Source organism: Monodelphis domestica, chromosome 5 (assembly GCF_027887165.1).
Source record: "Monodelphis domestica isolate mMonDom1 chromosome 5, mMonDom1.pri, whole genome shotgun sequence".
Classification (NCBI taxonomy): Eukaryota; Metazoa; Chordata; class Mammalia; order Didelphimorphia; family Didelphidae; genus Monodelphis; species Monodelphis domestica.
In genome coordinates, this window is record NC_077231.1 from 1,903,938 (window position 1) to 1,915,000 (window position 11,063).

General features: G+C 39.0%; 1 long non-coding RNA gene across 4 annotated transcripts in view; it reads right to left on the reverse strand.

The window, feature by feature from the left end:
* Window positions 1–287: 287 nt before the first annotated feature.
* LOC103095708 (uncharacterized) overlaps window positions 288–11,063 on the reverse strand; it is a 21,689-nt gene continuing 10,913 nt past the window's right edge. For all 4 annotated transcript variants that reach the window (XR_008911936.1, XR_008911935.1, XR_008911937.1 and 1 more), the window contains 3 exons: window positions 6,525–6,634; window positions 3,508–3,602; window positions 288–3,404 (listed from right to left, as the gene is read on the reverse strand). This is a non-coding gene — a long non-coding RNA (uncharacterized LOC103095708). The remainder of the gene's footprint in view (window positions 3,405–3,507; window positions 3,603–6,524; window positions 6,635–11,063) is intronic.

An 11,063-nucleotide genomic window follows, 5' to 3' on the forward strand; every position in this document is an offset into this window, starting at 1 on the left:
TAAAAACAGCTGTTTTCTATCTAACTATCAGAGTCACACAGCTGGGAAGTATCTGAGGTCCGATTTGAACCCAGGACCTTCTGCCTCTAGGGCTGGCTCTCAATCCGCTGAGCTACCCAGCTGTCCCTTAAGATTAAAGGGAAGAAAAAGAAAAAACTGCTGATTCCAATTTAACTTAAGGAGAAAAGAGAAAAAGTTTTTTATACTCACGTGTTCTAGCAGCTGTGTCTTTAAGCCAAGTTTTTTTTTTTTTTAAAAAAAAAAAAGGACTAAGTGGTGAAACAGTATAGTAAAAAGGCAAGGAAAAAGTTTTATTGAGAGGATTCTTTAGACTCCCGTGTGGTCAGCCACAATGTTACAAGGGAATCACTTTAAAAGACTGATATATATTAATTTAAGGTCGCCAAGGAATCAGCTATGTAATTCCTAAATGAAAAACTCAAGTCAGCCGTCAGCCTTTTTTTGGAGTTTAATTACAATAGGAGCAAGAAAGGAATTAGAGATATATATAGAGAGAGAAAGGGGAGAGAAGGGAATAGGGCTTAAATACCCCTTCTGTTTAGGCTGGGCCAAAAGGCCCAAGCCCTTAGATAGCTGGGGCAAAGAAAAGAGATCAGTCCCTTTCACTCACGTGTCCAAAATGGAGAAACAGTCTCAGAGGCCCCCACCTTCAGCTTCCTTCAGAGCAAGCTTTCTCAGAGCCCAGGAACCACACCGACCAAAAACTCAATCCTCTCCCCCCCTCAGTCTCCAGACCCTCCTATCTTTAAGGACACCATCCAAGTTGCCTCCCCTCAGTCCTCACATCTACCAATCACTCTTCATCAATTTCCCTGTCAATGGAGGCTCTCGCTTAACCCAGGACCGCCCAGAGGTTTCTGGCTTTTTGCACATGTCTGTTGAAGGTCATATTTTTCAAATGATTAAATCTTTACTCCTTTGTTCCAGCCCTTTCTAAATCCTGTTAACTTGAGTATGGTAGAGATTGGAATAATTAAATTTTGATCTAGGCTGCAGCCCTTACTCAATCCTATTAGGACTGAATAGGGTGGAGTAACTCCATTGTATCAATTCTAAAATCAATCAAGACTCAAAGAAATTCCTGTTCTATGCTCAAGCATAGGTCAAAGTCCTTTCCATTGTTCAGCAAAGGGTTTCTGTCCTAAAGTAATCTTAAGAAGGGAAGAGAAGGAACCTCCCATGCCAATGGAGTTCCCATTCCAATAGACTATCAGTAAGAAATTTTCCAAGTATGAAATATCCCAATGGTGAAATTTCCAACATTTATAAGTCTAAGGAAATTTGAGGTTTACATGATAGACTTATTATGTTCTACGTTTTGTTTTGTGAAGAGTCATCTTGAGCTAATGTATGAATATGAGGCACAAGGGCACCTGAATCAGCTCCCTGCACCCCGAGGTTTCTGATACCGGATTGCCTTCAGATGGATCCACCATGGGAAAAGAAGGTAGGACTGAGAAACCCCAATGAATATTGGATCTAAAAAGTCACGAAAGAGCAATATAAGACCCACGGCCTTTTCTTTCGATTTCCACGTTACCCTTGTGCGGATAGGTTACTTGTTCATTTTTGGCGACTTAATTTGTCCTTGTGGGTTCACGACACTCTCGAGACCTTTTTCTGTTATTACTATCTGCTTTACCCAACCATGTCTTCATGTAGACTCCAATACCGATCTTCAGCTATATACAGTGTCCGAAATACATCTAACCAAATCACAGGAGAACTCTTGAACGTTTGAAACTACTCGGAGTCCTCGTCCCGTTTGCAGCTCTGTGTGAATTACAATCCGAGCTTTGGAAAACATACACTTCAAATGTTACCAAAATTGTCCGACATACACCAGATATTAAGGAGGGGGAAGCAGCCACAGGGATTAGGGCACCAGGGAACCGAATGGGAATTCCAGCATTCCTAGATTTTCCATACATGATGGCTTGTGTGGCCACCTCCAGACTCTCCAGGCTCTTGAGTTGATCCGCTACCCTTCAGAAGGGAGAGGACTTTCTAGCTTGGCTCCTCACATTTACGCGTGCCAGCTTCCCAAAGCGGGACCATTTGGAATCTTGGCCATCTGGGCTCGTGAGAGTAAACTCACCTCACATTGGCATGCTTGGGCTTTTTCAAAACAATCTCCACATCACCTTGTGAGAAAGGCAGCAGGTGTGTTCTGGGTGCTCCCATTTGAATGGTGACGAAACTAAGAAGCAGAACTTAGAGGTGACTTTCTCGTGCTAATAGAACTAAAAGGGAAGAGCTCATCATGTACTTGAACTACTGATAAGAAAGGCAGGAGCTACCTGAGCCACTCCTAAGAAAAGGTGAAGAATCCAAATGCCAGAGAAAACCATCCTGAATTTTAAGTATATCCTACAACTGCCTAAAAATGGCCATTCCCAAGAAAAGAATTGACATTTCTAAAGCTAGTCAGGTATCATTATCTCCATGACGGCTGAACTACACTTCTCCTCTTTCTTTATCTGTAAAAAATAGTATCTCTACAATCTACATACATGAAATCAATATAAGCAGCATTTAAGGGCGACAAAGTGAAGTTATTCATCTCAAAGTAGTATATTTTTAACATGTTCGATGCATATACAAATTTTAAGCACAAACTTTTTTTAAATCCTTAAGCCACGGGGCAGCTGGGTAGCTCAGTGGATTGAGAGTCAGGCCCAGAGATGGGAAGTCCTGGGTTCAAATCTGGCCTCAGACACTTCCCAGCTGGGGGACCCTGGGCAAGTCACTTAACCCCCAGTGCCTAGCCCTGACCACTCTTCTGCCTTGGAACCAATACACAGTATTGATTCCAAGATGGAAGGTGAGGGTTTAAAAAAAATAAAAAATAAAATCAATCCTTAAGCCAATTATTAAGTAAGATAGATTATTGAAGATGGAGTGTCTATGAAGTTTATCAATCAAGAAAAAGTTGTCATCTGGAACAATGAATTAAAGATAAGTACAATTGAAGGAGTATGGCTAATTGATGGTGGAACTATTCATAAAGATGTTTAAGGCTTAGGGTTTCTGCTCAATTCTGGCTTAGTTCTAGAGTTAGGATTTCTAATGTTCTACCCAACTCCAAATGTATAACTTTACTTTTCTATACCTTCTGCCTACTACTTCCCAAGACAACTTTGGAGATTCAGCAAGTATTAGCAAAAATATAAGTGAAAATATGATTTGAGGTTTCAGCTTGCACATTATTTTCCCCGAGATCAACAAGAGTTTTGTTAACCATTTCTTGTTATTTTCTACTCTTCACCTTCCTTCTTTGTGAAAGATTTCCATCGATAATTATTACACCATCATCATCTTGCCATTTTTGCAGTGGGTGGCTTCTGTATTGAGGGTGCTTCATAGTTGCCAATTCAGCTTGTCTTTGTGAAAAGAAAAAGTAGATGTCAAGCAGATGTTTTCAATATTAAAGAATTTTGAAATGTTTCATTAAAACATTCCTTAACTTCCTCTAAATAAAATCACCTCAGTTCTATTTTGCTGTAAATGCCTTTGAAAACTATGGCGCCTTCAGCTTTTCATCACCTTCCAGTCTCTTTTGCCACTTCTTAAATCATCACCTAAAAGAGACAACCAAACATCACAGGATGAAATATAACTGCAATCACTATTTTTTATTTGGCATATAGACAAAAAACAAATTTAGGTAGATATTTTTGACTTTGTGAAGTAATACTCAAGGAATAAAGAATGTGCTAACATTCCTGATGTTTTGAATATTTTCTTCCAATTACTAATTCAATATCCTCAGAATTAGGTTGCCCCTAGCCCAGATATTCTCTTTGTCGATGCTTGGAATAGCCAGTCACTTCTTCATTTTATTCCATGATATTTCTTTTCCGAAATCAAGACAATCTGGACTGTGATATTAGAAATTCAAATAAGATCATTATTACTTGATAGTGATGGATTTATACATTTTCACAGCTTTTTTTCCTTTCATTTGTTTATATTCTTCAAATTGCACACTAAATTCTCTCAAGATAATGGTTGTCAGGTCTCTTTCTTTTGTTAGTCAAGATCTTGCTTTATTCTTTCCCATAGGATTTTTATAAATTATGTTTTGATGATTTTATAAATTCTAAAAATCATGATTTTGTGAATTCTGTCCAGTGTTTTTGTTGGCTGTTATAGCTCCCTACTCATCAAGATTAAACAGTTTCTAGACCAAAAAAGTTTGGTTTTCTTGAATCTCATTTTGCTAATGTCCTTAAATCTTTTAAACTATTTCAGAAATGTGATATCATTGAAATGTCATTCTTTAATTTGTTTCCCTTTTTCAGTTACATTGTTATTATTTGTATTTTATTTTTAATTTTGTGTTTGGCTTTTCAAACGCATCAATAGCTTTGCTGAATGGATAATGTTGGCATTGGTTCGGTTTCATCTATCATCGATCGTCTCATTGTGCACTGGAAGCCTTATTTATTATCAGAATGCACGCACGATTCCAGAAGCCATTGCCAACAGTGCTGAATTGAGCTGAAGCAGTGCTGACTTTAGCTAATTAAACAGAGATGGGAGACGGAGTGCCATGGACTCCAGGCAGCAGGCAGAACAGGAAATCTGGAGAAATGAAAGCCTGGAGAGCGAGGAAGGGCCAAGGATGTGAAGGGCCCCAACTACCAAACTAAGACTCTTATTGGATCCTGATGCTCTCAGGGCAGCGAGAAAAGGGATTTTCACATTTTAGAATGAGCTTCTGCTTCACGATTAACCAGTCCCATCTCATCCTTCTTTTTCTTTCCTTTGTTCCAGTTCTTGTGTTACAACAACACAAAATTCAACCAAGTATCCCTGTTTCTCCCTCAGAGCCAAAGTGGAACAAGAAACCTCTTCCCTCTCCTGAAACAATTCAAAGTGCTCCCACACGACCAGTGTTACTGTGAATCTATACATGACAGTAGCAACTATGTGGTTCTTCTACATTGTAATACCTGCTGGAAATGCCTCATATTCGGACATGTAATCTGTGTAACAATTGATGCTTCTTCATGCCGACACCCTTAACAAATATGCATAATAAACTTGTATTGATTGTAATCTAAACTCTAATATATGCTTGGTTTGGGATGGGGGGGGGCGGGCCAGGACAAGGTAACATACAGGTATTGAGCAGAGGGGAGGGAGGGGAAGCAGAGGGGTAAGGAACATAATGTACCCAAACTGGATATTTCAAAATGGAGAGGAACCACTGGAATGGGAGGACCAATCGGGAGGAAATGACGAAGCAATAACTACTGCATTCGATTTTCTACGTGGACATATCAAACTCTAACCAACTCTCTGGATATTCTTGTTCTTTCTCTCTCCTGCTTGTCATTCTGAATATCATGCCGTTCCCCCCTTTTACTTCCAATACCTGGGCATCGTCTTCAAGGTTCCGCTTTGCTCTTGTACTTCATCATAGTTTTCTAGTGGGTTTACTTATCGTCTCCTCGTAGATGACACTGAAATCTGGATAGGCCAGGTCGCTCCTTTGGGCTTTAGACCTCTGTCATCCAGTGCCCTTTTGGCATTTTGAACAGGGAGTTACGCAGTTATTTCTGAGCTTGTCTGAACAATAACGTATGACTGTCCCCCTCAAACTCCCCTCTTTCTACCATCGTCCAATCACTCATAAAGTTTGACTCTCCAGGTTTCTCCTGGACGCCTCTAGATCTAGGTAGACAAAGTCTCATAGATTCTATTTCTTCAACATCTGTTGCATTTATTCTTTTCTCACACATGTGTGAAAGCTGGCTTCATGACTGAGACATAAAGGCTGACATCACAAGCAAATTAGTGACGTGTGGGAGAAATTAGTTGTCAGATTTCTGCAGCTTCCAGAGGGAGACCCCAGAGAGACTTCAGCATCTCTCGTTCGGACTATTGTAAAAGGCTTCTTGCTTCAAACCTATCTTCATCCAGTCCATTTGGATTCCCCCCAAGCTGTTTCTGTGTTACTCCTGGATTTGGCATTTCCGCTTCTTCATAACCTGGAGCCTTTCTACGTCGCCCAGATTATTCATTGCATACACCACAACTTGATAGATCGGACCAGTTCCTCAATGAACATCATGTCTCCTCTCTTTTTCTTTGTGTTTTGTTCCCAGTACTTGAAATTCACTCCAAAGAGGAGGAAGTGGACACTCATCTTCTCACCCGACGAGAGAACTTTGTATTTTCTCTGATATTTGCACCTTCAACACAAAATTACCTTACATTTTGTTGTTCATGTTTCCGTTGTATCCTACTCTTCATGACCCCATTTGGAGTTTTCTTGGCAATGCTATTGGGGTGCTTTGCCAGTTCCTTCTTCAGATCATTTACTGAGATAAACTGGGTTACTGGGCCAAAGTCTTGGGTCAGACAAAGCACACAAAGAAATGACCAGCAGGAAGGCCACACCATGGCAGTGGGGGCTTCCAATGGATTATGCTTTGTTTCAAGAAAATAAAGTAACTCTATGAAACCTAAGCTGGATTTTTATGGTGTCTTACCTGGAGCATCTTCTCCAAGCCTAGGTGGGAGGCAAGAATGCATCCTTGGCCTGTTCGTGGCTTTGTTTGTATTTCACATTCACAGCAACCATCCCACAGAAACTGAACACCTAGATTAATTTTAAAAAATCTGACATTAAATTTAAAAGGTTTTGTACAAACAATGCAACCAAAATTAGAAGGAAGCAACAAATTGGGGGGGGGGGGAATCTTTATAACAAAAACCTCTGACCAAAGTCTAATTTCTCAAATTTATAAGGAGCTATGTCAATTGTACAAAAAGTCAAGCCTTTCCCCAAATGATAAGTGGGCAAGGGTCACTGAACTACAAAGACTTCTTTTGAACAACAGAGGTTTAAAGGGTCTTCAAGGATGTATACATGAGCCATTTGTCCAGGAGATCCAGCTCAAGGTTTATGAGAGGGTGTTATCACAGATGCCTGGTCAGGGCATTCTGGGGCAACTGAGGGAGTTTTCTTATCTGGAACTTAAACCAGGTATCCTTTGACAGTGATTTGTAGGGCTGCAAGATCAGACTAGTCCTTGCCAAGATCTTAAGACAGACCTGCAAATATGTCTTTTCTGGCTTCTTTGCCTCCGTGGCCCAGAATGTTCTTGGTCTTGGCAACTTCTTAGCTGTGTGACCCAAGGTAAGTCACTTAACCTCCATGGCCTATACTTTATTGCTCTTCTGCTTTAGAACCAACAGGCAATATTGATTCTAAGGCAGAAGGAAAGGGTTATAAAAAACAAAATATACAAACTGAAAGATTACTAGAAACAAACAAAATTATTCATAACTGATAAAGGACCTTTGAGAACTTACATTTTGTATCACTGGATTTTTAAAATGTCAGAGAAAAAACTCATCTCTGGTGTTATTGCTACTTAATCCATGATTTTTCTTATTTTAATCTCCCTGGTATTACTTAATATTGACACATGATGTGTAAGTAAAAGTAATTTTTTAATTAGTAAGTAAGTAAAAGTAAAAAAGTAAGTAAAAGCAAATTTTCATGCATCAGAAATACAAGTATACAAAGCTATAACACATAATAAATCCAAGAAATTGACATCAAGCCATCCATATAGAGATGATTAGGAACAAAATAAATGCTTTTGGCATCATTTTTAATGAGAGTTCGATGAGGTAATTTTATATTCTAATGATTTATGTACAGAAAATTATATGTGTAAAAACAAGACTTTTCGGCATTTTCATTTTCCCAAAGAAACTCCCCAAACTCAAGAATATTCCTGAATTTTAAAAAAAGTTATTAAAAAAAACTTAATATTTCTCTACTTATCAATTCCTCACAAGTACTTGGATAATTCTCTTAGGTTAAGAAAAATCTTAGAGGATGTGAAAAGAGAGCTCTTAAAGTTAGGATTTACATTTGTACCACCTTTAAAATATTCAGTCCTTCCAAGAAGGGAATTATTAGTCCACTAGAGAACTAATTCTTCAGCTACGGGGATCCATGAATATCATGAGATATCATGAGAATGAGATATCAAAGGAAACAGCAAATACTAAATAGAACAATATAATAAACATCAGTAAATATTGGGTGAATGAATATCAATGGAAGCACCTTGAAAATATGTAAGTTCGCCTCCTAACAGGAAGGCACTTCCATTGAACTCCTTCTCCAATGCTTCATCAGCACTTCAAGGTTACCTTGCTCTAAGCAAGCAGGAGAGATTTTGACCGTGGGTCCCATAGTCGGAGAGAATACAAATCATTCAATTCAGAGAGGCTCATTGTCAGAGGATGACTACCAAGAAATGGCTGGGGCTTTTTGGTTCCAGCAACTCATAAAACCATCTCTTGGGCCTTGGAAAAACACTACCCCCAGTGTTGAAGCACTGGGTCATTTTAAATGCTGAAGCATATAAATCTAAGGAATTATTATAATTTTAGAAATGAAATAGGAAAATAATCTGGCAGAGAAGATCCTTACATTGTTTTCAGCTGTTGGAAAATCTCATTGACAATGCCTTTGAAGAACTTTCTCTAAAAATGATGGTGCCAAAAGGCCCAGCTTTCTCTTTCTTTAAAAACACAGAGGAAGAAGGAATGGATGGTCAAAAACACATGCTAATGTAAAACCTAATTTCATTGTCTAAAAACTAAAACACTTCATCTAGCTCAACCTTACCTTAATTATGGCAGAGCCGCTTAAGAAAACTAAAGAGCTGAAATCCTGTGGACAGTTAATTTCAGGGAAAATGAGTTTCTTGTGGTTTTTCTGAATTTTATATTGAGAAATTAGTTCATGATTTATGAAGTCATTCATAAAAACAGAGCAAATTTCTAAGAATATGTTGGCCTTTATACAAAGGAATAATGACCACTGTCTAATTCTCAGCTGAAAAACTCAGAGGCATGAATGCTGTCCAGTAGCCTAAATCTTACCAACTTCTAGGGGAGGAGGAGAAAAGAAAGGAGAGAGGAAGGAAAAGGAAGAGAGGAAAGAGAAGAGAGAGGAGATAGGAAGCTATGGGAGAGTCTTGACTCCGCCACTTGCATAAATACTGATAAACACTGTGTACAAGAATACTATGTTGGGCTAAAGGAAATATCAGGTTGTGGCCCTGCCACCATGAAACTTTCAGGCCAGTAAGGATATGTGGTTCATATATAAATAACCGATTTATTTTGAGTGTATAAGGAATATGCAATCAAAGTAATATGTGAAGCACCAAGGTCTCCTAGCCAGAGGCCTCTAGGAAGCATTTCAGGAAGCAGGCAACAATTTTTCTAATTCAGTAAAAAAGTTTTTTGGTAGTTCAATGGATGTGGCACTAAATAAGTAAATTAATTTGGGCAGAATTGTCATTTTTATTATGTTAGCTCATCTCACCCATGAGCAATCAATGTTTTTTCCAATTGTTTAGATCTAGTTTTAATTGTGTGGAGAGTGTTTTATAGTTGTGTTCATATAGTTCCTGTGTTTGTCTTGGCAGATAGATTCCTAAGTATTTTATATTGCTGGGGTGATCAGTATTTCTCTTTCTAATTCGTGCTGCTGAACTGGGTTGGAGATATATAGAAATGCTGATGACTTATGCGGGTTTATTTTGTATCCTGCAACTTTGCTAAAGTTGATGATTATTTCAACTAGCTTTTTGGTTGATTCTCTAGGCTTCTTTAAGTAGACCATCATAACATCCTCAAAGAGAGATAGATTGGTGACCTCATTGCCTATTTTAATACCTTCAATTTCTTTTTCTTCTCTAATTGCTACTGCTAGTGTTTCTAGCACAATGTTAAATAATAGCGGTGATAATGGGCATCCTTGTTTCATTCCTGAACTTATTGGGAAGGCTTCTAGTTTATCCCCATTGCAGATGATGTTTGCTGATGGTTTCAGATAGATACTGTTTATTATTTTTAGGAATGACCCTTCTATTCCTATACTTTCAAGTTTTTCAATAGGAATGGGTGTTGTATTTTATCAAAGGCTTTTTCTGCATCTATTGAGATAATCATGTGATTTTCGTCAGTTTGCTTGTTAATATGGTCAATTATGTGGATGGTTTTCCTAATATTGAACCATCCTTGCATTCCTGGTATGAATCCTACCTGGTCATAGTGAATAATTCTTGTGATGACTTGCTGGAGTCTTTTTGGTCATCCTTCTCGTGGTCTGATTTTCTTTGGAGGTCATCTTTCATTCTCTTTACCTCATCTCTCATCTTCTTTGCCTCATCTTTCAGTTTGTTTGCCTCATTTTCAAGCTGGTTGATTTTGGCTTTCAAGACACTATTTTCTGTTTCCAGATGACTTATCTTAGTTTTTAAATTCTTTTCCCAATTGTCTTCAGCCTCTCTTAATTGTGTTTTGAATTGCATTTTGAGTTCTTCCAAAGCCTATATTCAATTCGCTGGGATTTCTGTTTTATTTCTTGCCTCCTCCTGTGTATTGTTTGTTCTTGGTCTGTTGCCTGTGCAGAAGCTGTTAATTGTAATTTCTTTCTTCTTTTTCTGTTGTTTGATCATATCTACCCCTTCTTTGCTCCCATATTTGTCTGTTTTCTTGCTCCTCTCATTTTTTTTTTAATTTGGTGCTTTCTGTCAGTCTCCCGTCTTGGAGCTTTGTCAGATCTCTCGGTGAAGTCTCTGGGGGAGGAGTGTTGGAGTTTGAGCTTCCCTGTCCTCTGGAGGCTTTTGATTGGATTAAAGTTCAGCAGTCAGTAAGGGAGGGGTGTGGGAACTTGGGCTTCCCTGAGCTCTGAAGACTTTTGATGGGATTAAGTTCAGCTGGGTTGTGCTGGATGTGCCCCAAGGCCAAAACCTCCTGGAAGGATGGAGCAATAATGGACAGTGTCAGACACTCTGACCAGGCTGCCAGCTCTTCACTCCCTCTCCAGCTGCTTCTCTGCTGCCTGTGTTCGATGCGCTGAGCCTGGCACAGCCCTACCTGCAAGGTACACCCTCTTGTCCAGCACCTAGCAGGTAACAATTTAAAAAAGACATACCAGAAAGGTGGCACAGTGTTGGGGCTGGAGTCAAGAAGTGTGTGTGTGGAAAAAG